The 23,619-nt window shown below is 35.4% G+C and overlaps 1 protein-coding gene across 4 annotated transcripts in view; it reads right to left on the bottom strand.

The window, feature by feature from the left end:
* The window catches only part of LOC108739418 (zinc finger homeobox protein 3), a 339,092-nt gene that overhangs the window by 280,922 nt on the left and 34,551 nt on the right, over positions 1-23,619 (bottom strand). For 2 of the 4 annotated variants that reach the window (XM_018473312.2, XM_018473314.2), the window contains exons 1-3: positions 10,454-10,950; positions 5,754-5,789; positions 1,878-1,880 (exon numbers count right to left, since the gene is read on the bottom strand). The gene's annotated coding sequence lies outside the window, so the exon portion shown is untranslated. Of the gene's footprint in view, positions 1-1,877; positions 1,881-5,753; positions 5,790-10,453; positions 10,951-23,619 lie in introns of those variants that run through there. The other 2 variants (XM_018473313.2, XM_018473315.2) reach the window with 1 other exon arrangement.

The following is a 23,619-nucleotide window of genomic DNA, read 5'->3' as shown; positions in this document are numbered from 1 at the left end:
AAAAAAATATAAGATACTGGATTTCTTTTTATAACCAGGAGGAAAATATAACCTCTAACTAAAAACGAATGCATATCACAGATTAGGAACTGAAGTAGGGGAGACCGGGGATGGTTGACTATAGGGGTAGGTAGACTAACTACCGAAAACTCGTCGATAGTGTATGAACTATGTCATCTGATCATAACCAAGCATTACATTTCGCGTCCCGCTCAGTTGTCTGAAGCGTCACATCGCGGTCGTGCTTTGTTTTCGAACAGTGACATGTTTTTCATATTTCAATCACATAAGTAATATTTTGATATATTGTATTTTTTGATCTGATGCCTATTCGTTTTATGTAAATCATTTTTCTATTAGTCCTAGCGTTTAATGAGGGCACATTTATCATATTTCATATCTTATTTTTCAAGTCAACGGCAGTGTTTAGGCTAGCCATGCGATCAAAATTAAAAATGGCGTCTGGGGTTGGTAGACCAATTTTTTTCGGGGCTGGTTGAATAATTATTCAACCAACCCCAATGAAATATGTAGTTGAAAACAACACGTAAATTAACTTTTTATTGGACTTTTAAATCGTTACGTGGCCAAATTAAAAGAAAAATTAGAACAGAATCCGAAATTGACGAGGGCAGAATTAACCCTGGACACAGTGGAATATATAAAAAATAGACAAATTTTTACTAATCTAGAAGAGGAAACTTTAGCCAGTTTATTTTTTAATAAAAGGTTCAATTATATTAAAAAAATGTTTAATTATTTGCTCCTTCTCATGATTTGACTCTTATTGGTACATGAGTCAACTTACTCCGGGCATATGGTCTACCTACCCCGGCCCAGGGGTAGATTGACTAAGATTTAATATTTTGTAAAATGCATTAAATCATCAGTATTATACTAAACTAAGAACTAAATATTACATATTTTTATTAGGTTAATAGATTTTCTATCAATTAACATGCTTTTCTTGTCTATATACATTAAGACACAAAAAATATGAACTATTCAGTAAAAAACTAGTCAACCATCCCCGGTCTCACGAAACGAACCGGGGGATATTCTCTATTACATTAAAGAATCAAAGGGCAGCACCATTTTTTCAAAATTCGTACAAACAGCAACAGCCATCTTTTCATACGTTATAAATGATAAAGTAATTTAAGTTCAGTAAATATAATTTGAACCCGTTAGGAGGTGTTACGCCTTGCTCAAAACATTTTAAGACTTCGGTTAGTTTAGAACATTTTTTTTCTAGAGAAACTGGTGATATTTTCAGTTCGATGGGATTGACAAAACATATTCAACAAATTATGCATTTTCACTCCTTCAACGCCTACAAAGAAATGTGTAATTTCTATGTTCGGTTAACGTTTTACATTATTTTGATAGTTAATTTTTTTTAATTCAAAAATGTGTATTCTTGAAGCATTATACGTGTGCAGAAACTATATTTGTATGAGCCGATACACTTAGATACAGTTTTTAACATATAACATAAGTATAAGTTCTGAAATGCATGTAGATACCTTATAAAGGAGTTTATCTCTAATTAAAACAATACTTTCAGGTAGGTAAACCAATTGCGAAAGACAATTGTATAGTTAATTAATTTAAAGACAATTGAGTGTTAAAATGTTGTAGGCTCAAGTTACAGCTTCAATATTTTAAATTTAAGACAAGATCCTTAATTATCGACAACATTCAAAAGTGAATTCGATTTAGGATATCCCCCATTATTGAGGTGATGAACTATAGTACTAATAAAAACAAAAGTAAATAAACAACACAGATGTAAAAATGCAATCCACATCCACAACAACATACCTGTAAAATGCGACGTAAGCATCTTATGGATTCCATTAAAATCTGAATGCAACCTTCTTCAAGTTTACTCCGGAAAACAAATGTAACAGTATTTTTCACCTTCAGTACAAACTAATCTGTAGAAACAGAAATTATATGGCGTAATTCGCGATTTACTATTATGGATTGGTACGATGGGACATTATTCCTGTGTGTTCTGTTTTAAAGTGTTCCGAAATGCAGAATTCTTCGCGAGTCTTACAATTAACGACAAAGAACAGAGTAGTGTTTGACGAAATTTAAAATTTTGATTATAAAAAATTGCATTATTAGAAAAATATAAAGAATCAGATATTTATTTTAAATAATTCCATTTTCTATAATTCGAATCCTTTCTAACTGGAATATTTTTTTGTTCCCTTGACATAAATAGGTAGGTACATATTTTGCTTTATATTTAATCAATGGTTTCAGTTTTTAAGCAAAACAATTATACCACAAATTTTCAGTTTTAATTTTAGGCAGCAGAAAAAGCAGCTAGGTCGGGATTACAACGTTACGATAGGAACAGACAACACGAACGAAGTAGGTACTTATATTGTCTTAAAATTTCAGGCTGAAATCTTGTAAGTTTAACAGCATTAACAGGAATAAACAAAAGTTAAAAACTAACTGGAATACGTAACAGTAACATCTAAGAGATTTGAGTTAAAAAAAAATTGAATTATAATTTGTATCTAGTAAAGTGCTAAACAACGATTTTTGCTGACGAATATCGATAAAATTACATTTTTCATCTAAGGGGTTTGTATAAGTAATAAATATGTTTGTCACCTCAGCCGTTCTAACAAGCGTGGAAAAATACGAAAGTTGAAACAAAAAAATTGATATCTTAAAATACGGCACGTAGACATTAACTACATAGTTCAGACGAATGAACAGGATCATGCGGAGAAGTTGCAGCGGTTCAATTCAATAGTCGTCATCCTTACCAGGACACTACCGACTAACAGGACGATAAGTTTCTTGGGCCCTGGTCGACACCTACCGGCAAAGCGTGTAGTGACAAGCCGTGAAATAGTTTTTATGGCTTTTAGCGTCGAATCGCTATGAGCAATTTAAACGATTGCTTTGTCCCTGTATTCGGACATATACGCAACTTATAAATAAATACCGATATTACATCAAAGGTAAAAGTTAAAAATTTTAACTCAAAAAAGCTAGTTAATACTTTAATCATTTACTTCACAATTCACGAACTAATTGAAGTACTTTAAGTTCTGATAGTTCGAAAAAATTCTCATTCGTTAGGTAGGTATCATACCCAGAATTTTAAAAATCAAAATTTTATTGCTTGACTTTGAAACAAAATTCTGATGACGGACTGCGTCCGAAACGTCTCCAGTATCACTTTCTCTTTTTCTTAACGTCTACGTTATAGGGAAGCTTTCGTTATAAGAAATTTCGTTATAAAGTTTACGCTGTGTTTTAATTTTAATGTATTAGATTTAGGGAAGAACATACAACTTACACTCATTATACAGAAAGTTTTGTTACAAAAGATTCTCTCTCTTTTTAAATAAAGTAAATATTAAATGAATATCATCATCATCAAAATTATAATAATTCAACAATCAACAGATGCTTGTATATCGCTCGTTAAACCAAACGTAATCTACGATTAGAAATAGAACTAGGCATGGAAATCAAAATGAAGAAGCAAAGAACCAGGGTAAAAGAAAAACAATATGTTTTCATAATAATCACTAATAATATTCAAATTTGGAAATTTCAGATTTCAAGATTCTTTGATACAATAGCACCAGACAAATTTTAGAATAGACTAAAATTGATTAAACATTTGACAGATGCAACTAATCAAAAGTAGGTATAAATAATTCAGATGTCGTGCATGTAATACAGTAATTCTTGCTAATTATCTTTAGTTTTGAAAAGTATATTGGGTAATAAGAACTTGCGAACGAACAATAATTACCCTACCTGCTCATATTAAAATTAGTCTACTGACATTCTGAGGAAGGGAACTACATACTACTAACTTTTTGGCATTGATACCATATAGGTTAATGGACAAGGAAACTAAAGGATTTGTTGCCAAACAAAACTTCAGCCTGTTTTCCTATCAACTTTTGTTCCTGCCGCTGCGCTGTTACAAAAAAAGGCAAAGGTGCACTCCTTGAAGTTTAGACCTCGAAAAAAACTACGTTATCGAAACATGCAACTAAAGAGGAAACCACCAACATAGTAATAGCAGCAAAAAACGTACGCCAGTTTCACTAGCCGCCCGTTCGTCTAAGAAACACGTGTCCGAAAGGAGAGGAGAAGGAGGAACGATTAGCGACCAGACGAGAGCTTTCGCGGCCGCAACTAAAAACAATCACCGATACCGACGGACACACAGGAATAATGCCGAACACCGTGACACGACGCTTTAATTAGCAACATCAAGGCGATAATTACAAAAAGTGTATTGCGACGCTGGCTTCCCCCCGGACGGACGGACGCCGACGCTATTCTGACGGCGCCGCTTTCGAAGCGCCGGTCTAGTAGTTAGCACATCTCCCACATTTGCATGGCGCGCTATCGTCCGCCCCACCCCCGCCCTCCACTTCGACGTCGAAGAAGGCGACGTCGCTATCAACGTCCCCACGCTCGCGACAAAGACGCAGCCAGCTCTTTTACATTATAAATTTTTAGGGGAAGAGATATTAGGAAGAGAGAAAAAAGCGTCGAATTTTCTCCATTAAAGTGGGGGGTGGCAGCGAGTGACGCCGCCACGACGACTACGACGGCGACGACAACGACAACGTCAATGAAGGAGGAAGAATAAGAAGAAGTAGAAGAAGAAGAAGGGGGAGAATAGAAAAATAAGCAGGTTCGAACGAGGGTGATGGAAGTTGACGACGGTGGAGCGGCGAGAGAAGAGAATATCAAAAGGAAATCTGCGTTAAAAATTTATGCATGAGATATTTTTTCCGTTCACGAATAACGAGCCGATTGATGAAGCGCCACACGCGTCCCAGACCGAAAAGCGAAAACGAAAAGCAATCCCTTATCGAAGAAAACAATTGAAATTGAAAACTCAAATAATTATTTACGGATTTAATGAACAGCAGGGGCGCGCGCGTGAGTATCTATTGATCATATGTGTCTTTTGCAATTGTGAGGAAATAAAATAATAATAAATTATTATAGGCAGTAGAACAATTATCTATTAGGTTGGTAGGGCAACTTTTCTGACTGCGGTCGTGCTTATAAAAAGATCCATCACGAGGCAACATTTTTAGAAGCAGCGGCTGTTAAAACAAGAAAAATTCACTTTGCTTTAAAGTAATCCGCAGAGAGGAAACAATTGCCTATTTCGCAAATTGGAAAAAACTTTCGCGGCCCGTAGGTGAACTGCATCCAGCTTTGGAGTTGGAAGGACTTCCGAAAAACTTCGTCAGTCGCCACTTAGACCAAAATCAGAACGGAAGCTATTGCACTAATATTTACCACAACATTTTCCCGAAAGGCAAGACATGGGATTTTTTTCCTAACTCTTAAGTACCTGCATGTATACTATAAGTAGGTCAATTAGCAATTATATAACAAGATTCAGGCTGATAAAAAAAGATGGAACAATAACCACGAGAAGAGGCTGGTCGTCTTCATTCATCCTAATGGTTTTCCTGCCATGTTCTTCGCATTATAATTATACTTTTATTACATTATTTAAGTATTTCGTAACTGTATTAAGTTCTTGATTAAATTGTTTTAAAGTAATCATTTTTCAGAATAAATATAGAAACGCTTTTTGCAAGACAGTTGGAAACCTGTGAGGGGTCCTACTATAATATGGGGTACATTGCACTAAAATATTTCAAGGTTATACTATCTCCTTGATAACCCTAATGTATTTAAATTAGAAATAAAATAAATGTGCCTACCGTTCCTCTCAAATTGTCATGATACTCCAAACGATTCTGAAAAAGAAGAAAGACTCCAGTAATTATTATTATTTAAACAATAAATATGAATTTGTGAAATGTAAAACAGTTAAATAGTAAATAAAACTTAATAATTATTGCAAAAAAAAGACGTTTTCATCAACATTTCATAATATTTAATTGATTCGTTATACTGTCGTATGTTTTTGTGACAATTAACAAATTTTACGGGGCGCCTACTGATGCATCATCAGTTACCACAAAAGTTTGCGTAACATGAAGAACTATAAAATTGGAAGAGAATTTATGCGTAACGTAAGTCTTGTGGAAATAATCACGTAACTTTGAAGATATTGTGCTTGAGACGTAATAGACGTAAAAACTATGCCAAGCTGATTAAAAGTGTACAGAAAACGAATCACAGCAGGCATCTAATAATTGCATCCACTAATGTATAAAAAGGAAGACATCGCAATGCGTATTTATCGAGCTGGTTTTTGAGAGAAAAAGGTCCTTTTTGGACAAAAAATTAAATTTCACACCTGTTACAAATTTAGTTGGAATTGAAGCTGACCAATTAGGTATGCCACTTACCAATTTAACCAGCAGACACATACAGAAATTCTCGAGCAGTTTTTGAAAAAAGAAAATTGAAAAATAATCGAAGAACGGTAACTATAGTTGCTGTAGATGCGATAACGGACATATACCTACATTATAAAGCTAATCAAGTATAGTTGCAGCTTTATATGCATCTTTTTCTAAGTCCTTTAATACTACAAATAAAAGGGAATTATGATTTGAATGCTACCTACAATTGAATGCATAGATACTACAGATACTCTTTACATCCAATTAGGTAAACTAGTCTTAAGTGATTACAACAGAACGAACAGCATAACAATTTATTAGATTTGACTTTGAAACCTCGGATTTTTTCCGACTGCTTCAAGCTTTCCCGACTTTTCCTTGACTTTCCAGAAAATTGACACTACTACCTAAATATTTAACAATTTTTCCATTATTTTCTTACACAGCAATACGTTGAACGTTGAATAAACTATTGTAACAAACTGGCAATTGTAGTAAGCAAGTATCATTTACACAGGTCCTAAATTAAATAAACAAGCAATAGTTTTACATTGTTTTTACATACATTTTAATTAATAATAATTGTTATTATTTCGATCACTTAATTAGCTGTTACATAAAGTACCTACATCTTTTCATGTAATATTGTGTGTTCATATTTAAATTAATAAGTGAATTAAGTTGTCTAACAGAATTTTAGTTGTTAGCTCTTGATATTCGAGAGTGTTACAAGCACAAACATCCATAAGTTCTTATCGAATTTGTTCACACGTCTGCGATAACGCTAACTCTACAGGCGCTATCTAGTAATATTGGTTTATGGGTATACCTTCTCTCTACAGAATTACAACTTTGAATTGCTATAAAAAATAACATAGAACAGATAATGAAAAAGAACAGAAAATGTTATAGGAATCGCCGATAGAATGTCAACACAGTAATGATTGATAATATTTTTTTAATGATACAACTTTTTGTAATAAACAATTATAGGTTACAGGTTAGCTTCTGAAGCATATTAAAATGACTCCTTTTGGACATATCCACCAGGTGTCACACGTGGCGCGTGACGTGACTCGTGACGTTAGAATTTTCTGTTTTGTAGCCTTGTAGATGTCCTTCCTACCGTCGATAAGTTCGAAATGAATAGAATTTTACGAATCTTCGTTGAGATTCTACAAGTATGGTATCTATATTGTACAATAAATTTTATAAAATTTCAAGAAAATATCTAACGATACATTCATTGAACATATACTCTGATCATTTACCGTTCTTAATACATAAAGAGAGTTATAAATATTGTGCAACTGAAACAAAAATGACTAGTCAAAAAATGATCCGCATCATTGCATGATGAAAAGGACACATTTTATATTGCAAATTACAAAAACGAAATCCTTCTAAAATTGTGATTCGAGTTGAAGGTCGTGATCTAAATAAATTGTTAGCGAAGTCGTTTCGTCGGCAACTGCAGGTAACATCTTCAGTGGTACTCCGTTGACAACGTGGCGAAATGATAAGTGACTCAGTCAGTGTTGAAGATTCGAGGTTTAATCTTTGCCCATGGGGTTATCAATGCAATACCACTAAAGATGTCGTCGCAGATGAAACGTCTGGACCTAACGGTTCATTTAGATTACGTTCAGCCCTAATCCTAAATCTACTAACAACTGTTTTGTAGTTATTGTAAGCACTTTTACCTACATTATAAAAAGTGATAGAACAACAGAAATCTATAGGCCTGCAGGTATTACCATTCAATGTAAAAAGTGTCAAGGTGTCATTTAAAGGTTTAAAAATCTTCAATAACTTCTCGTTTCTACTCCTCCAAACACTACTTATTTAAGTCGCTCCTTCAGTGTTCAGTTTCCTATTAAAATCCTCCTGCTAGTAATCACGACATCGAAGAAATTATCACGACTTTTCTAGAGCCTCTTTCAGCGGTTTCCTGAACAAAGAGCATTTCCATTCAACTGAAGCAATTCGCAACTTTAATATCCATTGCAGACTCGTCTCCCTTAAAATTTTCCGATTTTAATTTAACAGGAAAACCACCACCACCACCGCCACTATAAGGTGATGCATGCGCACGATGCTTAATTAGTTCCGCGATCCCGTTTTCTGTTCTTTCTTAGTGCAACTTCCGTGTATATGAGGGTGTACATACATTCATATATATAATACGTGTGTGTGTGTGTGCGCGCACACGTGTGTCTCTCCCGAGCTCGGCGGCCAGATATTAAACGTTCCTGTGGGGTGGTAAAACAGACATACATTTCATTAAGAGTTGAGACGGACGGAGTGAAATTACAGAGGCTGCAAGAGTGTGGAACCAGGATGTGTAATATACCCCGCAGTGGCCCCCACAGTACGGGGAGAGGGCGACGACCAAGAGCGCGATCGGTAGCTTATATGCAGCGCGCTGAACAAGGACGAGGGTCCTTCGTGCGGACGCTAGAACGGGCGCGATATATGCAAGTTAATTAATCGGTAAAGTAATGAGAAAAAGGCGCATGCGTTCTTCGAGTGGTCCGAGGTCAACATTCAGGGGGGTAGTCATCAACGCCAGCGCAGATTACAAGTACAGTCTCGGAAAAAAGCACGGACCAAGAAAGCAGCATTTAATATAATCTTTGCGAGTGTCAGTCTAGAGGACGTGGTACGGGCGTTAAGGGTAGCGAGTGTATTCACTCGTCTGCATCGGTACAAGGGGTAGTTCACCCTCCTGGAAACACTGACTAGTCTACCCATCGTACGCACAGGTTACCCTGATTGAGGCATTTTAGGAACTTAAATGCCTTTCTAAATATGTATAAATATAAGTACGAATTTCCTTCGACATTTACATGAATGAAAACATGATTAATCTTGCTACGTTTCTTGTAGCTTTTCTAGAATGCAATTGATATTTATGTGCAAATAAAACGGCCCCTTCTTACCTACAGGAAACTTCAGTTAATAGATGCGTAGATAATATTTAAAACAATAAGTATTATTTGTATTAGGTAAATTATATATTCCCTTCTGTATCATACCATCAAATGAGATTAAGTACGCCAAAATTTTAAAATGATGCAAAATAGGCAAAAATGAACACTTTTTACTACCCAACGAGAAAACCTAAAAGAACATGCATATAATAGCACTCATGTTCTTTTCCTACCCTAGCTTTCTGTTACGTTCGGTAAAGGTAGGATCATAATGTTATCGTAGGGTCACATTTGAGGATAGTCCAGGTTACTCGGAGACACTTTTTCATTATTTCCATTATTGGTTTCGTGCTTAGCGCAGAAAGAAATCCGTATTCACACAATAATCCTTGCAATCCGAGGAATGCGATTTTTGGAACTAACTCTCGGATTTCAAAATACATAAATTAGGAAAAGGATAAGGCAAATGATCAAGTTTAAGAAATGTTTCAAATCACAAAATGATTAATGAATGTCGTCATTAATAAAATGATGAAATTTAAGCATTCATGAATTTTTTCCCAAAAGCTCTTTGTAATTCTCCAGAGAACTTCAAGGATATTATTCTTTAGAAATTGAAATCGCCCAGTGAGAAAACATTTACAAGAAATTATTATTTCAACTTTACATTTGATCTACTGATACATGCAATAGGTATATGTCGACTAAAACAGCCTCATTAGAATTATTCAAGACAAAACCATGTGTGGACATGCTTGAACATTCTATAAAGAATGACTATGCCAGAGTTCCTCCGAATATGCATATAGCAAGAGCGTGCAGTTTTCCCATAATACTCAGTTCTTGATACAGATACGAGAACTCGTCTGTAAACGTATATACATGTCCATGTTTTGCAACAGAAACCCGAGAAAAGAAAAGTCGATAATCATGACCTAGGCCAAATTTTCTTTCGACGACGTCCGAAAACTTTTGCGTCAGTGCGACTGACCGCGAGGACACACGAAACAAACGAAAAAATAGCCACTAGCCGCCTACTAGTCACAACCAACACGTGACTGGAGGAAAACAAGAAAAACCAACAATGCGGAAACAAGTGAAGTTCCAGTAGAGAAATAAAAAAGAGCTGGCGAAAGCAGGTGATCGCCGTAAATGAATATTAGGCGTACGACTTACATTATGACATGGATCTTCAGTTTTTTGGATTAGAAAAACTAGACTGGTCTTTATTCACCCACTGTCTTACAAAATCACAATACTCGACACTTAAAAATTAATAGTTGGGCCTGAAGAAGTGCACTGTCGTTTTTTTAGGATACACCACAAAACAGAAACATATGATACTCGTGAAAATGTAGTACCTGTAAACACGCACTCAATAATTTGTCAGTGGAACCAAAACTTAACTAACCATTTACATACTTATAGATAATAATAGAATGACGAACCAAAACTGAGAATAGTTCAGTCAAGAGGTCCGTTCTTTTTATCGCCACGGCTCACTCACGAAAACGAAACAGTAAAACAATAATACTTATCAATAAAAAGGAAGAAACGTCGCGTAAGACAACACGTGGTTCGTACGAACCCCTTTTGCTGTTACGTTCGCGATTCGCATTCGCTCATCACAAGCAACATCAAACAGAGACCGGTCCGTTGTAGCCACCGTGTGCTGTTTCCATGGCTAGCCGTGATGCTCTGGCCAGCTGAGGACGCCTGACCAGCGGAGGGGTGGTGGCGTAATTACCGAGAGAGGGGACGTGGACTGCGACGCTAACAATGTAGTTAACATATCGCTTAATGAGCACCTCTCGCTCAAACTCTTCGATCTAGATGGAAAAGGGGGAACAACAGCAACAACAACACAACATACTCGCGTTGTACGCGCTGGACTCTACGTACACCGTGCTTGACCTGACCGTACCGGAACGTGATTTATGGTATTCTCTCAGTTAATGCCCTCTTCACTTCTCTTTCACCGAACGCAATTTTTTTATTAGACGTATTGTGAACCGTACCGGTGTTGATACTTATCCGAAAGGATCCTAACAAGTGCCACAGAAAAGGTGGCAAGTATTGATGACACAAATGCATCCCTCTCTTTCATCAGGATTTCCGTGTTTCACTTCCATTTTTAATGTTCCATATTCAAAATCCTCCAATGTCTGCAACATTCATTATAATGGACTCTAAAATTAAGGAAACCGATAAAAAAAACAAAAATACGTTTTTGTTTGTCATTGAATATTCCCATTCTTAAATCCTGCTTGATACCTGACTGAAATACCTACCTAACAAAGTCCTAAATATACCTACTACCTAAATCTTATTTGAAGAACAAGCAATTACAAAAAACTTTACTCAAAAATATCACTTGAACACTTGAAGCAGAACTTCCATATCAACAAATATGTAAAAATCGTGATGAATTCCACAAAAAATTTCAATCGAAATTTTGATTCAAGGAAAATATCTGAATAGGTCGACATCAATTTGGCTAAGAATCTTCTTGTAAATAGTGACAAAAACTTCTTTGGCAATTTTTGTTTTACAGTGGGCGCGGCGGAAAAGAAAAGGTTAGAAGCTTTCGAAATGTGGTGTTATAGGCGAATGATGAGGATACCATGAATAAAGAAGGTTGGAAATGAAGAGGTATTAGAAAGAATAGGAGAACAGAGGACTGTATGGAAGTCAATGAGCAATAGGCGAGATAGGTTAGTAGGACACCTCAGGCATGAAGGTCTAGTTAGAGACATATTAGTGGCAGAACTGGGAGTTAGGAGGGGTGGAGGTAGACCTAGATTAGATTATTGTTCGCAAAGATGTGGGTTGTTCTAGTTTTAGGGAAATGCGAAGATTAGCTCAGGATAGGAAGGAATGGAGGTGCGTGTCCAAGGACTGACGACCTTATGATGATGATGATGATGGAGAAACTCAGAAACTACACCCAATTTTAAGCATCAAAAGATATGATATTTAATATTTAAAAATGTTCTTCGTACTTTTCACTTAGTTTTTGCATAAGTAATGCAAATTTGTGTAAACTGTAAAGTGGAATAATAACAGAGAAGTTTTTATAATTCCAACGGAATTTCAAAGTAGTTGACACATGAAGAGTAAATTTATGCTGTAAATTTTTCACAAATTCCAAAGTAGTTAGATCATAAATATGTATGTTACCAATCCGAAGCAAAATGAACGAACAGTTGAATGACCAAAGTACGCCAAGGAACGTCTTTAATAAGAGATGTCTGATTTTTAAAATATTTATCATCTGATAGCAAAAAAAGGAGTTATATACATAGTTAGCTGGCTTCCACCTTTAGATCAGGCACTGCCTCCTCTGGGCTCTTTCCACTCTCCATTTATTCAGTTGGTGAATTATGTGTTTATTATGCCTAAATGCCTAGATTTTCAGTTATATTAATTGCAACTGAAGGATCAAATAAAATTGCTCTCTCTTTAATTCGAACCACAGCCATTCTAATCAATCAATGCACCAATTGGATTGTTATTACTCATATATTAGATATCCATGCATAACAAATATTACCTACAATAGAAGAAACTGAAATGGAGATATGAGGAACTCAACTAAATAAAACACTAAAGCCAAATGTCACATACAAACTTTAAAAAAGGAAAACTGAGTACAACACCTTGGATGACGAAAAGAGTTTTAAATATTTCTTATGTGTAACTTGGGGTTTTATTAATTAACTCTCGCAAATTGGTAAAACAACTTTAAGGAAAAATTAAGTTTTCCTCATTTAGTGTCAGTGCTTTTAAAAATATAATCAGTTAATGAAAATGGTAGGCACCACCAAAACATAATCAAATTATGCGGATTTCCCCATTTGTTTTAAAGAATTATATTTTTTTTTACTCGGCGTTTCGAAAACGAAATTTCTTGGAATATTCAGGGGTTTCTCTTGCGGATGATCAATCGATGAATGAACGAGAAGAATTCTTGAAGATTTCTGATCATTGGCAAAACATCAAGAAGAATAAATATCCAATTCTTGAGAATATCAATCGACGAATGAACCGTCAGAAGAATTTCTGAAGATTACTAACCTCGAGCGTTGGCAACTTAAAAGGGAAGAATAAATAATTCTTTGAAAGGTTCCAAATAAAAGTATTGCGCACTGTCAAACAATGAGTGATGCGAAATCAAGAACTTTGGTAATATTATTTTATAAACGTTACGTACAATAATCAAAACGCAATCCTTCATTTTTATAAACACTAATCATCTTTATTATTAACTTAATCCACTCACTTATCTAAAATTAAAATAACATAATGAACCAGGGTAATGTACATTTAAGACTACCAATCGACGTGTTTTATGAGATTATATTAGTAACTACCGATAAATGCTCAAAAAGTTAAATAAGGTTAACAATTTAAGTAATTGTTAAGCTGGAAAATTAACACCTCATTCGAAGATAAAGATACATAATACATGCTATAAAGTTCTTATTAATTTAAATTAACAATGGATGACAAGCAGAAGAAAACGACCATTTATTATTTGAACTTTATTTTGGTGGTAGTTGATTTCAAGTATGTACTTACTATTGAAAACGAAAGACAATTACAAAATAATTGCGAGGATGCTATAGATTAAACCAAATTTATAACGTTTAACAAAATAATTTTATTTATGTGACGACGATAATTTAAACAGCAAAGTTTATTATTTTAGAAAAAGGCAGTATTAACAGTTGTTATTATTATTCCCGGTACGTATTTTCGTTTGGTAGGCATCATATTAGACACCTGCACTGCAGATAGGTAGGTACCTTTAAGTATGGACCGTAAATTGCAACTGTTAAAAGACAGGTAACCAGCGTGTTCGCAGTGATTCATAAACATAAGTGAGGAGAAACTACCCCACCTAATTATTCCGAGCGAATCACACGCTACGGCTGCCCCCACTCTATAATTCCTGCATTTAAAAGAGCGAACATTCTTGGATCAGTTTCACTTTTATTTCGTATTAGGTAGGCACCCACAAGATCATTTTATTATTAGTTATTATAATAATCATTTACACATTCAATAAGAATAAAAATGAAACGATTTCCGCTAAGATGCATATGTTAATTAATGGGAAACAGCACTTAAATCCATGTGTGTTTTTGCTGAGAGCTCCGATAAATTCGGGGTTTGTGGATAAAACGTTGAACTATGATAGAAATAATAATTTATAAGAACAAATTAAGAAAGTAGATACCTATAGATTATGTAAAAATATCAAATGGTATATATATATACCACCTAGTGATCATTCAAATAGATAGAAATTGCTTAGGAAAGCGAGTTTCCCGTGTGTACCACCTCCGATACGACGACGTCCTCTTCGGCGGTGGGTGTTTATTAAATACAGCCTCGCTCACGTAGACGACGGCGTATCCGTGTGCAAGTTCCACTGCCACCAGGACCGCCGTCTCAGTCGGCCCAGCAATTACATACATTCAAATACGTTCTGGGGAAAGAGATGTCGGATGTGAAAGCTGCTTGTACGTATGCGTGTGCGAATGTGAATGTGTGTGTGAATGTGGATAATAAGAGCTCGCGAGATCTAGCAGGCTGCTGCTGTGCCGTGTTGCGGGTTGCCGGTCCGGAGAGGGGGCCATTTGCATACCGGTAGGTGACAACTCGCGGGGGGCGTGGCCGCCTCCTCGGCCAATAGCTGCGCCGACTGGTGGTCATTGTTAATGTAGGAGAATGAACCTGCATGGTTCCGAAATGGGTAACAGGTCGACCTCGTGCACACACCTACATACGTTCTCTCAGAAGATAAACAGAAGAACAACACACATGGGTTTATTTATATATATTTGTCTATCTGGTGGCCACGTGCATATGGTCAGTAATAACCACAGACTTGGTATTATCAGTCTGTGTCTCAAACTCAAAGGCAATTCTTCCTGTTCATGACAGGGGCCAAATGGTATCACCTTAACTGTTCTTTTCAGTATCGACGTAGGTTTATAATAAAATAATGTTTCAATCTTTTGTTGAAAACCATCTATATTCGCTCCACAACAATGAGGTCTATCCATTCAAAATGTTCTGACGTAAAACTAAACCTTTTCCGGCGGTTAGGATCAGGAAGCTCCAAATTATGTAATTGATAAATCAAACGCCTATAAATAAACCTCTGTAATATAAAAATAGGAATTAGAACGGTTACTCATCCTAAGATAACAGACTAGAGAGAAGGCGCTAAGGAAATCAATAAGAAATAGGTGAGATAGGACACTTTCTCAGGCATGAAGGGCCTAGTTAGAGACATATCAGATGCAGAAACAGTAGTTAAGAGGAGCAGTGGTGGACTTAGATAACAAATAGTTAAGGATGTGGCATGCTGCTCAGATTTGTTGTTTGCTTTCACAGAATATATTTATATAACTACCTACATGAAGTACTTATAAATTACATACAACTAAATTTACCAATGGGTTATTTCAATCATACTTTTCTATTTGTATTTCTATTGGCATCATTATCATAAGGTCGTCAGTTTTAAGACTGGTTGGACACGCACATCCACTCTTTCCGATCCTGAGCTTATCTTCCCTAAAACTAGAGCAACCCACATCCTTAACTATTTGCGAACAGTAATTTAATCTAGGTCTACCTTTATTCCTCCTAACTCCTATTTCTGCTTCTAATATGTTTCTGACTAGACCTTCATGACTGAGAAGTTGTCCTACCAACCTATCTCTCCTATTTTTTATTGACTTTCATAGAGTCTTTTGTTCTTCTATTCTTTCTAACGACTCCTCATTTCTAACCTTTTCTAATCATGATCTATTCTCATCATTCGCTGGTAACACCACATTTCGAACGCTTCTAAACTTTTCTTTTCCGCCGCGCTCAGCGTCTATGTTTTGCATTCGTACAGCGCCGCGCTCCTAACATCACTTTTAATAATCTTTTTCGAATTTCTAAATTAATCGTTCGGGAGCATAGAAATGACTTCTTTTTATTGAAGGCGACTCGATCCTGCGCTATCCTCTGCTTTATATTCCTACTACTCCTTCCGTCCTGACTTATCTGACTTCCTAGATACCAAAACTCAGCCACCTTTTCTAATCTTTCGTCTCCTATCTTTTTTTCGTTCTTTACCTACTTTTTCTTCTCTTGCATACAGGATGTAAAATTCATTCGTAAATACCTAAAAGCAACGGATTCAATTCTGACACGTAAAATGTCAGCAATTATTATAAGTATTGAAAAGAGCATACATACATTAGTTTCATATATTCCCACGCACAGCCAGACACACCGGCTACCTGGGCCTTTTTGAATGAATTCGAATAACGCATTAGTTAGTTTTGGACAGTTGGTAGCTGGGTCATCTATTATTTGACCAAAACAGCAGCGGTCCTGTTCAGTCGGTAACCGTTTATAAACGGAAACGGTAAGAGAAGCTACGTTTGGTTAACTGCAACCTACCCTAACCGTTTCATGAATGAACAATAGCCGAAACAGTTGCAAGAATTTACCTGTTTTTCTATTATTCCAATAATAAATGCGGTGCGAGTTTTGTTGTTTGTCAAAGAATGATGTGTGCTGCAGATTTCAGATTTATATTAATTGTTTGCTCTTTTCATTTATGCATTAGATTAATGAACTTATAAGAAATATTTGAATAATTAGTCCACATAGACATTGGAAAAGGAAGCATGATGTTTTGAAGACGAAGGGAATCTAGTATATGTATGTAACGATAAAGTCAATCTTTCGTGATCTCCAATATTTATCCAAATTTTACTACTCATACATTTTCATATAATGAGTAGGTAAGTAGGAACTCTTAAATTTTCATAAAAGTAAATTGTAAAATATATTATCCCTTCAGGTACTTCTAAATTTAACAAGGATACAAGCAAGAATTCTTATTGATGTCAAGTTCATCCTTTTGAAAAAAAAATTGAATAATTTTAGAAACTTAAAGGAAAGTAAATAGGTTTATTTAGTTGACATTAATTAAATTAAATTTACTTCCATCAAAATTTTTAAAAAAGTGGTGTTAATTTTTCTTGTTTAAAACTCTTTTTATGTTNGCATTATAAAATAATAATAATTATTAATAAACAATTAATAAAATGCTATGTAAAAGTTCAGGATTTTGTTCCTATAATAAAAATTGTTTGCTTTGATAAATAGCTAGATAAGTAACGGTTACAGGTAAATATGTCGCCATTTCATAGAATTCAGTCATCATAAATAAGTAGAGAAACAATTCCAGAATTGAAACGTGCATTGAGGAGATTTAAATTCCACAAAAGGTTTTGATTTTGAAAAGGTCCCCAGTTACTGTCGAAGCGGCGGCGTGGTCCATTAACATAAATTCACAATTTGGTAAATTTACCGATTTAGCAAACGAACTGGAAACAGATATAACGTTCGGAAATGGTCCCAATAAGTTTTTTTTTTTCGAAACGAAGGACCCTTATTGAACAAAGAAGAGAAATAAATGTCGTCAACGTTATTAATGTTGCCTCCACGATCGATTCGAATAGGAATACCTACTTTGAATATTTACCCTTGTTCCCGCCCTTTTGCAAATGCGTTTAAAATACTCTTGGCGAGAAAATATAACAGTCTCTTTAATGCCCTTTGACACGCTTTACGCTTCGAATTATAATTACGTCTTTTGCGACAATTCTCACGAAATTCATTTCGGGGACGTCTAAATTTCTTCACTTGGCATCACATTTACATCTTGTACTTATTTTATTGTGAGAAATTGTGACAAAAGAACGGCACCTAATATAGATACCAACTTGAATTTTGGGCTATAACTATTTACCTGTTACAATCTACTGTAAATACAATAACTATAATTAGAGTCAGTACCTATATGCCACTCGAATTGACTGTCTTGTTTTTTACATAAGTCAAATTTAATTTGTGAAAAAAAAATTATTATTATCATATCTCTTCTCTTAATTGGAATTCGGAAGCAGTGTTTACGTTAATAGCAGCTACAAGATGCACCAGAAATCAAATTAAAGGCGTCAACATTCTAACGTCATTAAGAAAGACTGCGGATAGACAGGTTGCACGGCTCACGCATGCGTAACTAAAACGCGCACCATAAGAATACAAGTAATCGTATCTGATATCGTTATAATAATATTCGTATATCCATATACGTATCCATGGAGCCGAAATTTCATATCCATATCATCCCTGCTCGTTACCTAACAATGGGCATCGGAATCCTCTAGTATCGGTGGTTAAGGTAAGTACCTATCTTTATTTCACAAATTTATCATATATATAGATAATTGTCCTCATTGGATTTTTGATACTTTTCTTCCAATTACTATCTCCAAAATGCATGAATATTATCTGATTTTAATCTAGGTCTACCTCTACTCTTCTTAACTCCTGTTTCTGCCTCTAATATGCCTTTAGTCAACCCTTCATCTCTGAGAAGGAGTCCTACCAACCTATCTCACTTATTTCTTATTGACTTTCATACAGTCCTCGTTTCTCCTATATCTTCTAATATCTCTTCATTTTTAACCTTCTATATCCACGGTATCGTCATCATTCGCCTGTAATACCACATTTCGAACGCTTCTAACCTTTTCTTTCCGCCGAGGCCATCGTCCATGTTTCGCACCCGTACAGCGCCGAGCTCTAAACATACACCTTTAACAAACTTTTTCGAATTTCTAAATTAACCGTTCGCGAACATAGAAGTGACTTCTTTTTACTGAACGCGACTCTGCGCTATCCTGTGTACTACTACATCCATCCTGACTTCTTAGACACCGAAAATCAGCCAATTTTTCTAATTTTTTATCTCCTATCTTTGTATTCGCTTTTTCCATACTTTTTCTTTTGATCAAACTTTACGAAAAAAAAAATATTGATGACATCCTCTGTTCTCCTAATACAGATGCTAATCAGGGAACAATAAAATTCTAACCTCTAACAAGAACATTGCTTATATTATCGGATAAAATTTTGACTTTATCCCCGACATCCATGTTCTCTTTGACGTATCTGCTATTTAAAAACAGATTTTGTTATTTTTTTTATTAGCTGACATATTTTAGTTATTACCTAGTGTAACGAGTTATTCAACATAAAAAAATTAAACGAGGGTATTTTCATTACGTTTTAGTGTAATGAATTTTTGGGACAACAGCCAACGTTTTGTATTTATGGAGCCAGGCATTAATGTTCGAGAGATTAGACGTTCTCTCTCACGTTGTATCTCTGTGTACGAGTGGGTGTTATATTTACGTCGTTTTTATTAATTATAGTCCTCCCACATGCCATTCGAGGTCATGTGAAATAATAATAAAAACGATTACAGGAATTAGCAACTTCTGTTACTCGATATATCTTATGCTGCACGGTTTAAGTGCGCTTATTTTGAGTTACACGCTGTTTTTATTACGAAATTCTAACAAACAAATGAACTATCATTGCGAAGCGAATGAGAACACTATTAAAATTAAGATTATGTAAATAAAACCGCTGATTAAAATAACACGGACCATAGTCGATATTAATAATTATGTACGTATTTTAAAATTTCATTTTTACATATTTTAATGTTCGTGGGTTTAACAAAATATTAACATCTATGACTGATAACGACAAAAACTATTTATTTACGCTAATTATTAAAGAACTTAAAAGCACTATTAAATTATTACTAAACTTGGGTTATGAATTATTCTATTTGTTTACACTACTGTTGATATATCACTATTCACTGCGCCATTTATTTCACTTATATCACTGTCAATTTATTTCTCGATTCACTTCTGCAACGGTCAATTTATTTCTCCTTCTCCGCGGCGATCGTCTCTTTCTTTAAATACTCTTTTGTTTACTTTCGGGAGCCTTCTCGAAACATCCGAATAGTTTCTTTTTTCTTTGAACTGTTTAACTGCTTTCCCAGAACGCAGGTACGACACACACATTTACAAATACGGCGCACATGAAGAAAAGCACCCGCGGCTAGTCGGCGAATCGATAAGCCGTTCACACATACGTGTGCCCGATAGCACACAAACACACTTGTGCTCGCTACAATATTAAATGTAAACGCAAAAATATCATTATTTATAAATAAAATCCCTTTTGTTCTTACGATCGGCTAATTTGATAAAAGGATTATTAAAAATCTAAAGCACGGCTCTGTATGGGTTTGAAACGTGGACGGTGGGCGTTGATACAGCAAGGAAAAAGTTAGAAGCGTTTGACATGTGGTGTTATAGGAGAATGTTAAAAATGTCCTGGATAGCAAAGGCTAGAAATGAGGATGTATTAGAAAGAGCAGAAGAACAGAGGGAGTTACGGACATCAAGAAGAAGTGGACGACATAGATTGGTAGGATACCATTTCAGATGTGAAGGGCTAATTGGAGACATATTAAAAACAGAAACAAGAGTTAAGGGTGTAGTGGTAGATCCAAATTAGATTACTGTTTCCAAACTGTTAAAGATGTAAGTGGCTCTAGTTTCTGCGAAGTGCGCAGATTGGACCACGATCAGTAGAAATGGAGCTGCTGGTTCAACCTTGTGATGACGATTATGATAGGAAATAACACCTGAATTCTATAAAAATTCTGCTTTTTTGTTTGCCAATTCAAATCATTATATTTGATTTCAAAGAAGACAATCCCCACAATAGTACACGCGAAATAATTTCAAAAAAGAAGTGCTGCATACAGCCTAATTTTTTTCCATAGAGTGAAATTCATAGTCAAATTTCCTTCATGCGGGATGGAATTTCAAATTTCCACAATAATCACTATTGGGGCGACGCAAGTTTGCCTTGACAAAATTACAATTATCTAGATAATGCTTATTTACCAACTAATGTTTACGTAACTTAAAATTTTTTCTTTTCTTTCCTTTGTGCTCGTACTTACATTTATATAGTACTGCATGTAATGTAGGTACTTATTTAATTTATTTACTACCTAAATGTTATATGTAGTAGTACATTATTAATGTTAATCTTATCTGCAAACTTTTTATCGCAGTAAATACATTATTTGGTAGAAACCTATGTTGTCAATTCACGCACAGGACCGGCTTCGGATTGTAATTTTATTAATTTTCTTTGCACTGAAATACACTGCTGAACTCACCGTGCGATTACTTATTGAATCTACATTATACCCTCGAGAGCTCGGCACTTACTTCTATTACACCCTGTACAACCTATACAAGGCATATCAGTAAGTCTCAAGCAAAGTCTGTCTTGTGGCGAAATTTTTCGTTATAAAAACTCGTTATTGAGACTGTTTGTTTATGTTCTAACTATTTCCTACTGTTTCAGAAACAAAAAATGTAACCTACGTAAGTCATGGTTCATACGCGTTATGTGAAGCGGTTGCTATTAAGGATTAACCCAGTCCTTCCGCTCGTTTGTTTGCTGGAAATGACACTGCAAGCATCTGGCAACATCGACTCGGTGTCCATTCCCGAGTAGAACACCTGGTTAAGCGCTCGGTGGTTGTTATATACGAACTTATTTGCATCATAATGGTCGATCTCGGTCCAAGCAGGCTAACTCGCTCTGACCGAGCACCGCGCAAACTGGACTCGTTAATTACGAACCGTACACACACCGACATGCATAATACATAGACAGACAGGATCTTGTAGCTATCTACTACCACTGTACCGTACTGGTCGAGAGGTGACATACCGTAATTACTACAGGGGGAAGAATAATTATTATGTGGCCTTAACTAAGTCCCATGGGAAATCTACTGTCCAATTGTCACCTCAATAAATGCTCTTGCGGACCATGAAAATTGTCATTATTTCGATGGTAAATGCGTTACTGTATCAATGCATTGTTTGTTATTTACTTAGAAAGAAATCCAACAAACTCGACACCTATGGCGCTTGGATTTTTATAAACATCTGCTACAACCAATAATCGTCTAGATAAGTACGCCTTTTTGAATAATTATTACTTTTATTTCATAAAATAACAAGATATGTTACAAAGGAAACACTTAATTGTTTTTTTTTTAGATCAGATAGGTATTTGAAATTAAAACAAAAATAAAATTAAGGAGTCTATAATCTATAATAGATCGCAAAGATAGAAATAGTCAATGTAAATCTTCTAGGACTTATAAGTTAATTAATAGGTTGTGTTTTCGTTTCATGGACCAGTTGGAATTTTAATAGATAAGGCTAAGTGGGTAAGACTAACAACGTGAGCAGCTCTGTAAAAGTTTGCCAAAAACAGGCAGTTAAACAAGACAATAATGACTTAGATCTTACCTTTTGATCAAAATAGGGATGTAAAAATATCAATAAAACAATTTACAACCCTATTTCGGTTCAAATCAAAAGACAAGACCTGTAAAAATACGTTGTAATAAGGCGACGGATGGAATCTTTTATTAAGTATATTTTAAGGGTTTCGTAGTCCATTTACCTTTACCCAGCGTCATTATCCAGTACCCGGTCGGATCCTAAAAGAAAATGCTGGATCCACTACCCGAGTAGAATTTATTTTGGGAATTCCCTAACTCCAATTGGATCCCTATTGGAGATTGTTGGATTTGCACAAACTGGGCACTTCCCACCTGTGCCCAATAAATTTTGATCTGCATATTTTAGGGCAATCTCAAACTATACTTCCCAACTATAATATTATTGAAGTAATGTAGGAGAATGAACCTGCATGGTTCCGAAATGGGTAACAGGTCGACCTCGTGCACACACCTACATACGTTCTCTCAGAAGATAAACAGAAGAACAACACACATGGGTTTATTTATATATATTTGTCTATCTGGTGGCCACGTGCATATGGTCAGTAATAACCACAGACTTGGTATTATCAGTCTGTGTCTCAAACTCAAAGGCAATTCTTCCTGTTCATGACAGGGGCCAAATGGTATCACCTTAACTGTTCTTTTCAGTATCGACGTAGGTTTATAATAAAATAATGTTTCAATCTTTTGTTGAAAACCATCTATATTCGCTCCACAACAATGAGGTCTATCCATTCAAAATGTTCTGACGTAAAACTAAACCTTTTCCGGCGGTTAGGATCAGGAAGCTCCAAATTATGTAATTGATAAATCAAACGCCTATAAATAAACCTCTGTAATATAAAAATAGGAATTAGAACGGTTACTCATCCTAAGATAACAGACTAGAGAGAAGGCGCTAAGGAAATCAATAAGAAATAGGTGAGATAGGACACTTTCTCAGGCATGAAGGGCCTAGTTAGAGACATATCAGATGCAGAAACAGTAGTTAAGAGGAGCACTGGTGGACTTAGATAACAAATAGTTAAGGATGTGGCATGCT

The sequence above is a fragment of the Agrilus planipennis genome, unplaced genomic scaffold (assembly GCF_000699045.2).
Source record: "Agrilus planipennis isolate EAB-ADULT unplaced genomic scaffold, Apla_2.0 scaffold169, whole genome shotgun sequence".
Taxonomy (NCBI): domain Eukaryota; kingdom Metazoa; phylum Arthropoda; class Insecta; order Coleoptera; family Buprestidae; genus Agrilus; species Agrilus planipennis.
The sequence above is the reverse complement of the archived record's forward strand: the minus strand, read 5'-3'. Positions and strand labels throughout refer to the sequence as shown.